This window comes from Engystomops pustulosus, chromosome 10 (genome assembly GCF_040894005.1).
Source record: "Engystomops pustulosus chromosome 10, aEngPut4.maternal, whole genome shotgun sequence".
Classification (NCBI taxonomy): domain Eukaryota; kingdom Metazoa; phylum Chordata; class Amphibia; order Anura; family Leptodactylidae; genus Engystomops; species Engystomops pustulosus.
In genome coordinates, this window is record NC_092420.1 from 33,262,054 (window position 1) to 33,278,020 (window position 15,967).

The following is a 15,967-nucleotide window of genomic DNA, read 5'->3' on the forward strand; positions in this document are numbered from 1 at the left end:
CAGGATCAGGGCTGGCGCCAGCACTGGGCATACCCGGGCAAGTGCTGGGGCCCAGAGCTGCAGGGGGTGCCTACATAGAACTGTACTTAGGGAATCCATGGGGGTGAGGAAGGCTGTACTAATGAATCCACAGGGGGAGAGTGGGGCTTTATAGAAAATAGTCATGAGGGGGCTGATATACAGGCGGCGCAGGATTGGAGTCGGGACGTCGCACAAGATCAAGGCAGGCGGTAGAGAATCGAGGTCAGGAATGTAGCAGAAGGCAAGGGTCACATGAAGAGGCTGGCTATTTAACAGGTCAGCGCCTGACTGGCGCCAATTAGCTGATTGCTGGCCCTAGGAGACGGGGACGCACGCGCCAGATCACAGCAGACGCTGCTGGAACATGGAGAGGTAAGACTTATACAGTGCCGCTACACAGGGGAACACGGGTGACGTGGGTCGCAGGAGCACATTTGACAGGTTTCAATTATAAAATATACAGTTCCGACTTACATACAAATTATATACAAGAACAAACCTACAGAACCTATCTTGTATGTAACCAGGGGACTGGTTACATACTAAAGAATATTTTAGGGAACAGGAGACTGTTTTATAATAATAGTAATTCTTTATTTATATAGCGCTGCACAAAGCATGACAAATTGGTCCCTGTCCCCATGGGGCTCACAAGCTAAACAACCTACCAGTATGTTTTGGAGTGTGGGAGGAAACCGGAGGACACGGAGGAAACCCACGCAAACACGGAGAGAACAAAAAAACTCTTTGCAGATGTTGACCTGGGTGGGACTTGAACCCAGATCCCCAGTGCTGCAAGGCAGAAGTGCTACTCACTCAGCCACTGTACCGCCCTTAGTTTCAGAATATTTAATGCTGCCGAGTGAGTCTCTGTCCCCCAGGGGCCTACTGAAACTTTAAGCCGACACTGGTGCAACACCCTCGCCGATGCAATGGCGAGGGAGTGTTTGCGAATACGTCCCACCTGCATGTACCCACATCACACTACATGGTCCTGATAGGACATAGGGGTATTGCAGTGGTGAATCCTGCCTGGCAAGGCAGAGGTTAAGTATTTTGTATGATGCAAGATGCTGTTGTCCAATGATATGTGTTACATCCTGTGCTCTGTAAGCTGAGATGTGATTGGAGGAGCAGCCACCACCTGACCAAAGGGAGGTAATAAAACCTCTGGCCAGGAATGTTCTGGATGATTATTCTAGGGTGGAATCCTTGAGATCAGTGAGTGAGTGAGAAATCTCAGTCTAGCCCATACCAGAGAAGGAAGAGCCTAGCCCCTGCCTCTGAAGAGTGGAGTATTAGACTAGAGTTAGTGTAGTGAGGAAAAGGGGTATCATCTTACCTTTAAAGGTGATACCTGAAGCCCTACAGGACAAGCTGAAGCTTCCTACCAGGACACAGCTGCCTCCCAGCCTGCCCTCTACATCCAGGCTGGTGAACTATCTCCTGAGGCTCCCTCCAACTCACATCTCAGCACTCCATCTACCTGTTAAAGGCACGTTGCTGCGGTTCCTGCCGGTTCAAATAAAGAACTGTAAGTTGTTTTCTTCAACTTCTGTCTCCGTCTGGTCCCTGCTAATACGGCTGCCTTCATCACCGGCACCCTGTCCATCACCCAGAGACTCACACTCGGGGCATTAAGGGGTTGCCCCAGGGAGATCCGCTATAGCAGCCTCTCCCTCATCATTTCTTGCCAACACCACCCTGCTGGAGACCTGCCAGGCTGTAGGACAGCCCTCCGGTTCCCCCGTACCAAGCACCGTGACAATAGCGTGCTTAGGCCGCAACCGCCAGCCACTCCGGTACCGCGGGCCCCGGCTGTCTCCAGGCCTCACCTCAAGGGCTAGGCCCCGGTGGGGGATGTTGCAAGTGGCGTCACGAACAGGATTGATACTTCTGTGCCTTATTACGGCATTAAGGACTTTCCTTTATTAAAAAGACTGTGCTGCCTAACCCTGCTGCCATCCGGGTTTAGGCCCAAGTGATTGTACGTTTCTGGACTGAACTGTGTTATACTGCTGCCACGTGCTGTCGAGCGCCGCTCCAGCACTTAAGAGGTTAATTCCTGCAAGAACTGTACCAGCTCTGCTACATCCGGCGCTGCCGCGCCTGAAGATTTTTACCTCAGAAACTGTGGCGCAGCAAATAATTCAAGCCCGCCAAAACCTTCACTGGCGGGAAACCCAGATGACTCACAAAACTCCGCCCACGCGCGAATGGCGCGAACCCCGCCTCCTGTGGCGCAGGAAAAATTAGAGCCCGCCACAGCTCTTGGCGGGAAGGACTTGGACTCCTCCCACTGGCTCGAGGCGGACTTCCTGCCCCGCCTCAGAGAAACGCCAGAACTCGTGCTGATCTTGGAGAGTGAGGTCGGCACCATGTGGGGTCCTCCGCCATTTCCCCCTGTGGAGCAGCCGGAGTTCTACGAAATAATGGAGACTATGGTCGTGGTCTCTGCCCAGCCGGTCCGGAGACCCTCCGCTGGACATCGGCTGCACCGAGGATTGACCCGGGCCTTCGTCACCAGGACATGTTTTCAAACGGTGACGCAGCACCAGGTACCACCCGGGCGGTTCCTCGTGCCTCTCCCGGCTACCATGCTGGTACCGCGGACCCACGTGGAGGCGCCACGTGGGAGGCCCCGACTCCTGTCGAGCCAACGCCTGGGCCTATTGCTGCCGCTCCACCTGCTCCGAGGCCTACCATTCCCGCTGTGCGGCCTGCCAGTCCCGCTGTGATGGTTCCTGATCCTCCGGCAGTTCCTGATCCTCCGGCACCTACCTGTCGCCCAAGGAGATCCGAGCCTGCACCGGAGCCACGAGCCCCAGCACCGGCACCTCCGCAGCCTCAAGGCCGAGGTGAGACCGCCCGCCGGCGACTCCGAGACGCTGTCTCGGAACAGCGACGCCGAGAGAAGGAGGCCCAACGGTATATGGCCGGCCGGTCTACAGCTGGAGCTTGGGTGGAAAAGAACCGCACCACCGGCATGGTCCGGTTCTTCGATAAGCAGCGTGGCTATGGCTTCGCCACCCAGGACTACACCGGACGGGAGGTATTTATTCCCCGCCGGTCTGTCAAGAGGCCTGACTTGCCGGAGAGACTGCACAATCTGAAGCCAGGAGAGTGCATCGAGTTCTCCATGCAGGAAGGACCTCGAGGACCATGGGCGGCTGGCGTAATCCGGATTCCCGACTCCGATGAGGACCGCTACCTCCCGTACGACGACTGGTATGAGGACGACGAGTGGCCGGAATCTCCGAACACCTCTTCTTCCTCGGCTGCGAGTCCCCGGGCGGTGACCCACGTGAATGCCCCATCCACGGTAATCGTGAGTACGGGTCCCATTGCCATTCATGGGCCGGGCATGATCCAGGGCGCCACCCCCACCGTCTCCCCTGCCGGGAGCATTGCCAGGTCCCGCGGCTCTTCTGTGGGAGAAGACATCCCGGCTAGCGAACCTTGTCCGGAGGTTCCGTCTAGGCCCACATCTCCCCTTGCCGGTTACCAATGGGGTGATGACCCGGCCCCGGAAGAACCGGAGCTGGAAGGAGCCGCGGCGCTGCCGCAGGTCCCTATTTATGTCTTTCTGGACCCCTCCGTGGTCCCTGGCTCAGTTGAGCCCCCGGCTGGATCAGCCGACACCCCGGGCGACAGTGCTCCTCCCCCTGAAGGTCCAGAGGATGTTGCTGCACCTGCAGTACCCACTACTGCCACCGGGTGTCCCCAGCCGGCACCTACTCCCGCTGAGGATGCACAGGATTCCCTGCTGACTTTGGATCCTGTCCCTGCTGAACCCAGCGAAGATGCAGAGTAACCCCTGAAGGGCTGTAGCCCACTTCAGGTACTGTACCATGTACATATTGTATATTTCTGTCCTTTCCCCAAAGAGCCAGAGACTTTCCTGAGACTCTTACCGTTATTTATCTCAGTCAAGAGATTTCTTCAAAGGACTCTGTCCCTCTACACTAGAGGAGACCCTTTGCTTCTCAGTGCACTTTTCCCCACATCAAGGGCTGTACACAGAAGATGGACTTTGTTAGTAGAGACCTTCTGTGAGACTTTTGCCAGATACTACCAGGGAAAAGTTGCTATGTCTATTGACTATTATTTTGCAGTTAATGCCTTCCTTTCTAGGTACGGACATTATGCTTGCACTTTTTATGCCTTTTCCTTTTCAGGTAAAGAGACATTTTCTATCTTGCTACCCTGAGTAGCCTATCTACCTCTGTAACGTTTGTAACGTTCAAGATGTGTACCCATTGGGCTCCTAAGCCGATGTGATCTTAACCTGTTTGCACACTGTCATATATGCCAGTAGTCTGCATTAACCCTTTCATAGGCTTTTCAGGTTGTAGTGTGGCTGTGTCGGACCGTCTTTCTATGTAAAACACTGACCGCTACCTAATCCCTCAAACCGAGGTTTGCACATGGGGGTAGTCCGTAAACTGCGGGTCCTACGGGGACCGGGGGTGTTACAGAGATAGCACCTGGATGCCACTCATACTATGGGTAAGGACGTCAGGAGGTACTCGTGTCGCATATGCTAATGCAATGCAGATATACACATTATATAATTGTCGCCAGGGAAGAAGTGTTTACATAACAAATATACAGGCCTTGGTGCAAGGAGTGGATTACAGGACATGACACCACACCTTTCCTACTGTACAGTTCAGTTTAATGGCGTCAGCGACCAACTGTCATACAGCTACATGTTTTTTTGTCTTAGTCCGACACCAACCCAGGTGCCTGTCTCCAGGACCATGGGCGGTTTGTCCCTACACCTCACATAGCCTGCACTTCCCAGAAGTGCCCTTAGCCCCCTCTGTGCCCCAAACCATCTGTAGTCGAGCCAAGGGCGGCTCTTTCAATTGCCCCCGGGGTATGCAACACCCTCGCCGATGCAATGGCGAGGGAGTGTTTGCGAATACGTCCCACCTGCATGTACCCACATCACACTACATGGTCCTGATAGGACATAGGGGTATTGCAGTGGTGAATCCTGCCTGGCAAGGCAGAGGTTAAGTATTTTGTATGATGCAAGATGCTGTTGTCCAATGATATGTGTTACATCCTGTGCTCTGTAAGCTGAGATGTGATTGGAGGAGCAGCCACCACCTGACCAAAGGGAGGTAATAAAACCTCTGGCCAGGAATGTTCTGGATGATTATTCTAGGGTGGAATCCTTGAGATCAGTGAGTGAGTGAGAAATCTCAGTCTAGCCCATACCAGAGCAGGAAGAGCCTAGCCCCTGCCTCTGAAGAGTGGAGTATTAGACTAGAGTTAGTGTAGTGAGGAAAAGGGGTATCATCTTACCTTTAAAGGTGATACCTGAAGCCCTACAGGACAAGCTGAAGCTTCCTACCAGGACACAGCTGCCTCCCAGCCTGCCCTCTACATCCAGGCTGGTGAACTATCTCCTGAGGCTCCCTCCAACTCACATCTCAGCACTCCATCTACCTGTTAAAGGCACGTTGCTGCGGTTCCTGCCGGTTCAAATAAAGAACTGTAAGTTGTTTTCTTCAACTTCTGTCTCCGTCTGGTCCCTGCTAATACGGCTGCCTTCATCACCGGCACCCTGTCCATCACCCAGAGACTCACACTCGGGGCATTAAGGGGTTGCCCCAGGGAGATCCGCTATAGTAGCCTCTCCCTCATCATTTCTTGCCAACACCACCCTGCTGGAGACCTGCCAGGCTGTAGGACAGCCCTCCGGTTCCCCCGTACCAAGCACCGTGACAATAGCGTGCTTAGGCCGCAACCGCCAGCCACTCCGGTACCGCGGGCCCCGGCTGTCTCCAGGCCTCACCTCAAGGGCTAGGCCCCGGTGGGGGATGTTGCACTGGCATGATATTAGGTAATTTACCAATATACATCTATTAAATGTTCTGCTCCACTTTATTGCTATGTAGTCTTTTACCTCATCAGCCAGACATTCATCTCTAATCTCTAATTGTCTGTAAACAATCGCCCTGCCATGACCTTGGTCTTATATTCATGAATACTATCATAAGGTCCTTGCAGGGTAATCGTTCATGGACAGATAGAGATCACATGACCCTCCATCTGCATCCATTTTATGGACAGGAATATCTGGCTAATGAGGCAAAAGACAGGCGGCTTCACACTACATATCAAGAAAGCAGAGGAGAACTATAAATAGATTTATATTGGTAAATTACCTAATATCCTGACCCCCGCTCATGAGGTAAAGTGGCCAACTTCTTATTAGGATAGTTAATTAGCCAAATCCAACAGTGAATGTAAAAAAAGGTATCAAGTAAATGCTGCTATTATTTATCACTTGTACATTCTCCTGTGTTTGGTAAAAACGATTGGTGTAGACTAGCATGGGATCGGTGGCTGGAATCCAATAATAACAATAATAATAAAGCACATAGATAGATAACCAACTCACAGTACCTGTCTGATGCTCTTTGGTGAGCAGAGATCCTACTCTGACTTGTGCAATCCAGTCCAGGAAAACTCAAGCACTTCCAAATCCACTACAAATCAAACTTTATTCAATCAACTTAAATTTTTGATTAAAAAAACCCCTCTGTTCTAAACAGTGAGAAAAATGGAATTGGATTTGGAAATCCAGGGTTGAGTTTTCTTTGTATTGTTATGAAACAGGGTCCACTTCAGTAGAATACGCCAATGTGGGAAGAGCTATGGTCTTTTACTCCAGTGAATAAAGGATCTCATTTTCTATTTTACTATATGTTTTTATTTATTAAAACACAAAAGTGTGGAACAAATTAAGGGATCTCACTATAAAGACCACCCTCTATGATGACCATATGCACAGGGCTGTTGCACATTTCCTATACATCTAGAATATGTACAAGTACTCTATTTATTGGTTACAAAGTTCACCCAGTTGTTCGGAGGTTAAACAGTCATTGCAGACAGTGTAGTAAGAGGAATAGAGAAACCTTTGCTCCCTGTGCAGAAGGCACATGTCACAGCACGTGACAGCGCAGGACTAACCTGTCCTTCACCGCAGATCATATAGCTCATTGTATATGCCTTCAAGCAGCTTGAAGCTGTTTGCGTTAGTTACCTTAGTTGTCCCTTTACCTTGCCATTCATTCAAAATATATCAATTGCTTATAAATTCTCCAGGATTATCTATAAATGTACATTGATAGAATAACCAGCCAACAACTTTCAGCGCACAGAACCAAATTCATAGAAAGGGCAATTTATTGCAGAAATTTCTAGAAATTATTGTTTTTTATCTAGATGTATTTGTTTCAGTAGAAAGTGCATAGATTTCTAAAATCTGAATTTAGAAGATTATCTAAAATCCCATCAACAAATCAGTTATGCATAGATTCACCCTTAAGGGAAACCTAAAATGAGGAATCAGAAGCTGATCTGATGGTAGATTCCTCCTCCTGGCTCTGACATAATCTGTCATTTAATAATCCTGGAACCTAACCTAACTCGGTAAAAATTTTATTTAAGTAATATGTAAATTAACTGCAGAGGCTACTGGGGCGTGGTGTAGCCGGGCCGGTCACTGGTAGCTAAGGCTACACCACACTCCAGTAGCCTCTGCTGCTAATTTACATATTACTGAAATAAAGTTTTTTACAAGTTAGGTTAGGTTCCAAGATTATTAAATTTCAGATTAGGGCAGAGGCATGCAGAAGGAATCTGAAATTAGATTTACTTCCGATAGTATATTCCTCATGGTAGGTTTCCTTTAAAATCTGCACCACAGTTCAAGGGGAAACGGCCTTGTGATCTCTTTGCAAGTAAGGACCCATTTCTGTCTAGGAGTTAAGACCCGTTAACATCCTCAGACGTCACACAAAGTCAAAATGTTTGAATAGCAGAGCAGTTCCAAACCTCTCAGTTGTTTTTTCATGTCTACCATCAAATCAAGCATGAAAAACCAGGAGCTCTTACTCATAGATCCAGGCATTGTGACTGTGGTTATATTTGTTACCCATGGCCTCCTCCCTTCTGAAATCAAAACCAAAAGGGGTCTAGGGGATGTTTCAAGAGCCCCTCCAAGCTGTAGATTTAGAGGTTATTACAGTGTGCAAGAAGCACTTCCCTTTCACACTCTGTACTGGAACTTCCTCTGAGTATTTACCCCCTCCTCTACCTGATGTAATCTCATGGCAACAGAGAGCAAAGGGGGAGGCAGTGTAACAGTCTGTGAAGCTAGAGAATGGAGGGGCTCTGGTAACGTCCTCCAGAGCACTTCTAACTTATTAGCATCATTTTAAAAGTTGATTTTAGAAGGAAGAAGGCCATGTATAACAAATATAAGATTACCACAGTCACAGTTCCTGTGTCTTAAGTGCTCCTGGTTTATCCAAGAATTTTTTTGGAAGGTAGATTTCCTTTAAGTTGCAAATTTGTTCTAAAAAAAATCTCCCATCATTCTCCAGTCAGTATCCCAAAATGAGCATTTTAAAAAGAATAAATTTAGAGATTTATGCAAGTTTATTAAAAAGAAAAACTAAAAACTGCATGGACCCTTTTCTGCAGCACATCTAATTAAGTTGTGAAGACCTGGTATTTCTCTCGATCGTCTTCTCATATGTTTCTATAACTTGGTTCAGGACATTTCCAGGACAGGATATCCTCGTGATAGGTCATAAAATATTGGGTGAAGAGACTTAACATTTGAACAAGTACAATGGTCTCTTCACAGCTCACCAAGAATAGCTTCCTCTTCAAAGAGCTGATAGGTAGCGGGGGAATTCCCACTGATCTAATATCAATGATCTGTCTTTAGTAACTGGTTTGTTGCCACCAAGCATGCATTTGGTTAACATCTTCAAGCATTTAACATGTGGTCTATAATTTGGCATTTTGCAATTTTGACAAAAGCACACAGCTTTCTCAAACTAGAAAATCCTGTTTTATGCAAATCCTGGTTTTATGTAAAGAGCATCAGTTGTCAAAAGGAAGAGCCAGGAATACAAGGGTCTCAGGATATACTGTGTAATGTCTAGGTTGGAGATTGCCTGATATGCTGACATGCCAAGATGTAAATCAAGCAAAAGAAAAACCCAAAAAACACAATCTAAATTTGGAGCAAATTACTTGTCACGGAGGCCACGTTCACATACGTTAACCAGATAAACAAATGTTGCTAGTTCCTCTTCGGGAGTTACTACTTCCCGATGTGCTCGAATTCTGTTTCAAAGCGCAATGTGACAATTTTTCCTTATGAGTGGATTTACAGATAAAATATTATACTATTTATTAATTCTATTTCCCACATGTCATAAAATGATACAAAAATGTATATGCTGCAATTAAACATTGGTTTTCCATTACTTACATTTATGGCATATCCATAGAGTACAGTATGTAAAAATCCAAAGCATCAGGCTGAAGATCAGTTGCAGATAACAATGCTCTCCAGTATCATGTTTTGACAAGTAACTGGCCTTTTCTGAGTTGGACATGGTGAAACATGTAAGGGTAAGGGGCTGAAGGTCACATTTGGATTTCAGCCGCATTTGAAGGACATATCACAGCATTAACTTTTGGGAAACTGCCCCACTGCCGATGGAAATGGAGAGATATCTGCCTATTTATTATGATCATATTTCCGAGTTGTGGAAGTGAATTGTGTTCTCCAGATAGGTTCTAGAAGCACTCCCTGTCAGGCAATTCAAAGGCAGAGGGGAGGATCGCAGATGCGGTTATACTGAAATGTTTGCCATCAGGAATGAGAAACATTCTACAGAGACCATGAACTGCTCAAAACGTATCCTTAGATTTATATGTCAAGATAGAGTTATTGCACCATTCCATTTTCAGACAAGAAAATTTCTCTAAACGATAAGAATTTTTTTTGTTGTTATTTTATATTGATTTTAGTGCATTAAAGGGGTTGTCTGAGACTGTATGAAAAAACAATGGTGGCCAGAGGAGGGGCTGCTTAAAAAAATAAACGGATTTACCTCCCATTGACCTCCCGGCGTCCCGCGAAGCCATTGCTCCGGTTCATGCCCCAAGTAGACAAACAGGGGCACAAAAGCCGCGCTGCATTCAGTTTTCAGCCAACCCAGGTGGCCAGCCACGCCTACCTGTCCCTTTTAAGCATCTCAAAAGAATTAAAACAAAATGGAGGTTCTATTGGGAATTTCTACAATATTTTGACAATAAAATATCTATTTAGTCCAAAAATTTACATGTTCATGCAGGATAAAATGAGAAAACACATCAGATTTTGTTGTGCAGTTTCTTCAATGTAAACTACGGAAGGAGGCATTGAGCTTTTAGAGGGCAGATTTGGAGAACGTTGTTTTCAGGTGACATCACACATTGAAAAGTTCCTGAGCTACAAGAACAGTGAACCCCCCTATGAACCTCCCCCATAAATGATCCTATTTTGGAGACTACACCACCCAGATAATTTATCAATTAATTTAAATTAAGCTTTTTACCACCACAGATGTTTAATAAAAAGTAATTAAATTGGCTTGTGCAAGTGAAAATAGTTTTCACAAAAAACTTGCTTTGGCCCCTAAATTATTATTTTTTAAAAAGAGTTAAAGTAGTAAATGCACCCCATAGTTTATTACCCAGATTGCTGAGCCCCTAATATAGTAGGGCTGTAAAATCCTTCAAAGTGTGGATATATTTTAAAAACTAGATGCCTCAAGGATTGCAGTAACACTATATTTGGGGGCGCAATACCCCATTGTTTAACCTTTATTAGCTTTTTTTGGTGGGTATGGGCTAAAAAAAAAAAAATACTATTCTGTAATTGATGTTTTACATTTTATACAGCAAATAGCAGAGCTAATATGTTACTTACGTTCTATGGGTCAGTACCATTATGATGATATCCCATTTATATAGTTTATGTCTGACTTGTTAAACACAATAAAAACTCATTTACAAAGAATATTTGATTTTGCATTGCCGTGTACGAAGCGTTTTTTTAAAAAAATTTTGTTGATTGAGCCGTTTTAGGGCTTATTTTTTTGCGGGATGAGTTGTATATTTTATTGGTATTATGCCTTTGGCTATAGCGGTCATGTTTGCCCGTGGCGCCTAAAGGGTTAAACAGCTGGGATCCCGGCTGTAAGTGCAGCTGGATCACACGGGCTCAGAAGGGAACGCCATAGTGGGCGAAATACAAGCTCACCATGACCTTCCACAACGTCATAATGGCGAAAGGGGTTAAGCTATTCTGCTCAGAATATTTTAAGGAAATGTAAAAACTAAAATTGCACCTGCACTATATTGTATATTATCTCTATTTTAGGAAAAAAAGGTGAAAAGATGAAGAAATGTAACAACATTTATTTATTGAATGCTCAAACTTTCCATTGGAGAGCAGTTTTATCTGCGGTGCCGGGTGGGTGACCAAAGGAATGTTAAAGAGGAAGGATTTTTAAACACATTGATTTACCCTGTAATTAAACTCCCTGTAATGCGTTTCTGTCTCTCTTAGGGTGTGGCCGCAGAACTGAATACAAACAGATTAAACCCCTTAGTGACCACCCATACGGGTTTCTCTCCTTGCCTAACCCAAGGACTGCACGGCCCCCCTGTGCAGGGAGGAGCAGTGCCCCGGCTATCTTATGACAAAATGGAGTTCAGATCCCCCCTTTGATCCCGTGATTAATGCTGTGACCGCGGGATCGATGTACCTGCAGAGGGAGGGGGCTCCCTTCCGCTCCTCCCGACATCCCGCAATGTGATTCAGTGCCATCTGCATAGGCTGACACTACTAATGCACTGCAATACACAGTGCAGTGCATTATTATGAACTAGTGACCACATGATCACAAGTTATTATACTATTAATGTGAACATAAGTTAAAAAAAAAAAAAAAATGAAAAAGAAAATTCATAAAAATGTCTCAAAAGCCCTTAACACTTATAAAACAACAAATTAAAAAAACAAAAAACAAAACACAACATGCTAGTTATCACCGCGTCCAAAAAAAAACCTGTTATTCTCGGCACGGAAGAAATGACACCAAATCCTACTCCGTACTCCTAAGTATAAAAAGTTATTGTAGTCAAAATATGGTAAAGGTAATAATTTTTGGGGGGTACGTAAGTTTTTAATTTTTGGTAAAAATCTATTAACACCTAATAAAACCTATATATTTGGTATCCCTGTGATCGTACCGAACCAAAGAATGTATTAGAGATGCTATTTGGAAAGACATAAAAACAGAGCCCACAATTTTTACCACATTTTGAATTGTATTTCCACTTCCCAGTACAAGGGATGGAATATAAAATATCGTCACTAGGAAGTACAATTTGTTACGCAGAAAACAAGCCCTCATATAGCCCTGTGCATGGAAAAAGAAATAAGTTTGATTTTTGAAAGTGGGGAGCGATAAACATCAAGTACAATGGAAAAAGACCATCAGGGACAAGGGGTTAATATGCCCCCTATGCCACATGATAAAAACTTTACAAATTCTCTGGGATAAGGGTTATGTTTGGAAACGCAATCCGAAGGCTCCCCTCGTGATAACATATTTTGGTAACATTGTTTCTAACACGTTAACTAAACGCAAAGTAAATACAATCTTACCTTAATGTGCAATCACACGTGGAGCCTTTGGATTTTGTTTCAAAACCAAACCAAAATGCCACGTGTGAACGTGCCCGCAGGGGCTTTTCAAACACGTCATGGGACATGAAAACTATCCTGCCCCACAAAAGTTCAAGGGCTCCTTCCCTTCCGCGTCCCGCCATGTGCCCTGACAGTGGGTTACATCCACATATGGGAGGTGTCCTTTTCCTTGGATAAAACTGCACTATATATTCTCTGATGTATTTTCTACTTGAATTCAGTTTATGTGGGTAAATGAATGTATTAATGATAAAGATCAGTGAATTTTAAATCAAACCTACATTTTGTTAGAATTTCTGTAAAATACACAAAGGGTTAACAACTTCCTACTGCTGTTTTGAATAGTTTGAGGGGTGATGTTAATAGAACGGGGTGATATGTGGGGGGTTTCTATTAACAGAACTTCCAAAACCCCTATAGCAGTGATGGCAAACCTTTTAGGCACTGAGTGCCAAAACTACAAGCAAAAGCCAGATATTTTTTTACAGAGTACCAAATGCCAATTTAAAGTAATTCACGGGTTTCAAACATATTGGCGCCCTGATGACACAAAAACAAGGGAAAGAAGGAGAAATTTGGATTGTTATTGTAGTTTCCCTCTAAAGTCCCCTCTACAGGATTAATTATGGGTCCAGAGAAGAGGCTACAATGATAATCAAGCTCTGTCCACACCTCCTTGATTCAGGTTTTGAGTCCTGAATGTTGATCTGGGCGATGGCCCGGGTGCCCAAAGAGAGGGCTCTGAGTGCCACCTCTGGCACTCGTGCCATAGGTTCGCCACCACTGCCCTATAGAAATAAAATGGTCCCTAAAATAATTGATTTTTAAAAAAAATGTGAAAATTTGAGAGAATGTTGTTCGATTTGTGATCTTTCTAACGTCATAATCAATCAAAAGAACACTTCTAAAATTACACCAACACAAAGCTGAGATATGGTAAATCTTAGTCTTACTACTCAAATTAATTACTATCAGTTTCAAAACAGCTATTTTTTTTTCAAAATGTTTACCAAATTCACCTTTTTTCAAAAATATATGTTAATTATATCAACCAAAATTTCCTACTATTTTGAAGTACAAAATGTAACGGAAAAACAAACTCAAAAACACTTGGGTAACTTAATTCCTTCTAAAGTTATAACTGGATAAAGTGACACAAGCTGGTTTTGAAAAAAAATAGGCCTTGGTCATCAAGGCGCAAATGAGTTTGGTCACTAAGGGGTTAAACCAGCCAAACGCATGGTAAACGTGCAAAAATGCATGTGTTTTCAGTGCGTTTAAAATCGCACCAAAAACATGCCAAGAACAAACAGTGTGATCACACCCTTAGTTACTGAAGACAAATCCAGGGCTTTTACCATACACCCTTTAACTGCCTGTATGATAGATACCGGCCCTCCCAAAAGTTTATCTATTGTGACACTACACAATAGATAAACTGCAATCGATGATAAAAGAAAATACAGGTATGTATATTTGTTGTTTGATAATCTTATCTGATAATCTTTGTTCTTTCAAATTTTTTTGTAAAACCTTAATTAAGCACATCACACATTATCTATAAATTGGGGCACATTTACTAAGGGTCCAAATAGTGTTTTTCAGTTTTTTTTCCAAATTTTACCGTTTTGCGTCGAATTGCTCTGGGTTTTTGGCGCACGCGATCCGATTGTGTCCCATCGCCGCCGGCTTGCATGCGTCGAAAACAAATGGGGGGCGTGGTCGTCGGAAAATCCGACGGATTCGGAAAAATCAAGCTATTTAAAAGAAAAAAAAAAAGTGTCTTACACGCCTGGATTAGGATGGTGAACTCCGGCGGACCTCGACGCAGCAGCGACACCTGGTGGACATCGGGCGCACAACCTTAGTAAATCGGAGACCGTGCCGCTGGATCGCGACAGGACCGGGTAAGTAAATGTGCCCCATTATCTGCATTCTGGGGCAACAAACAATGGTACCACGGTTAGTTGTTTGCAGCCCAAGTATTATCGGCGCATGTTGTGTACTCAAGTGGAAATGACAGTAGAAAATGCTGCTGAGCAAGAAACATGGGCAGAAATAGGACTTGCTCCAAAATTTGTGCATTCTGAACAATTTCAGTACTTTGTATAAGTTTAATTCACATTACCTTGCTCCCTGCAAGCAGCATGTGGTCCTGGGGGAGGGGTGGAGCAAGGGGGGAAACAGCTATTTACCTAATCAGCGCTTCCATGTCATCCTAAGCTGCCAACTCATTAAAAGTAAAAAGTGTATAAAGTGACATAGGAGAGACGCATTTATTACAATTTGTTGTATATTACAGCACACATCAGAATTCACATGATTAAAAATAATAGATATGCTTTTCTGGAGCATTGAAAAAGATGATACAAATTGTACAAAATTATCAAGAGGCCGAATGTAACAAATCCCCATTTGTTTCCCAGTCTGTTTCAGCCTAAGATCAGCATGTAAAATGTTGTCCAAAAAAAGTCCCCCGATCCGGCATCCAATAACTGTGACACTGGAAACGCTGGGCGGTTGGGTAAAAGAGTTATTAGAGAATTTAGATAAAAAGTTCAGTGATGTCAGCAGATGTTCCCATCGTGGATAACAATTACAAAAAAGTTGTGACAAAGTTCATTGTGTGCAAGAACTTCAATAACCTCCTAAAGCAGAATATGATCTGTACAGATTCTATAGATCTAGAACATCGCATTCTAGTGCCGCAGGTCAGAGAAGGCTTCTACTGTTACAGTGTAAAATATGCTCAAAAATAGTTCAGTGACCTTGGGCATTTGCTTGAAACACTCCCCGTCTAGTCCATTGTTGTTCTCTCTTATATGTATTCATGGCAGGATATTCCCTTTGGTAGGGACATCCTGTTCTATAGGACTTTTCTTTGATCCAGGCTTTTAAAGGGCACTTTAATCCTCGCTCTGATCTCTTAAGCTCCAAACTGTTAATACTCTATGGTCAATAAAAGATATAAAATCTGAAGGATCGGCGAACTTAGGGGAACACTGAATAGCCGGATAGCCGGATAGCAGGATCTCAACAGGAGCAAATAATTTTAATGGAACAATAACCCAGATTGTGCAATGTGTTTGCTTTAATTTGGAGCTTAATATAAAATGTATACTTTTCACAGGTTTGTCATATACCAAGTCCTGCTAAACAGTCCGATATTGCTCATAAGTGGCACTAAGAGCATTCTCATTTCCCTTTGGAGGAGCGCTAATTTACACAGCCTTTTCCAGGGAGTAGAGTGTGTCTTATAAAACTCCCATTCTCAGTAGGTGACTTTCTTCTATCCTTTGATCTTAAAAGGACTCTGTTGCCAGTTTTTACCCCACTAAACTACCAACACTTTGGGCA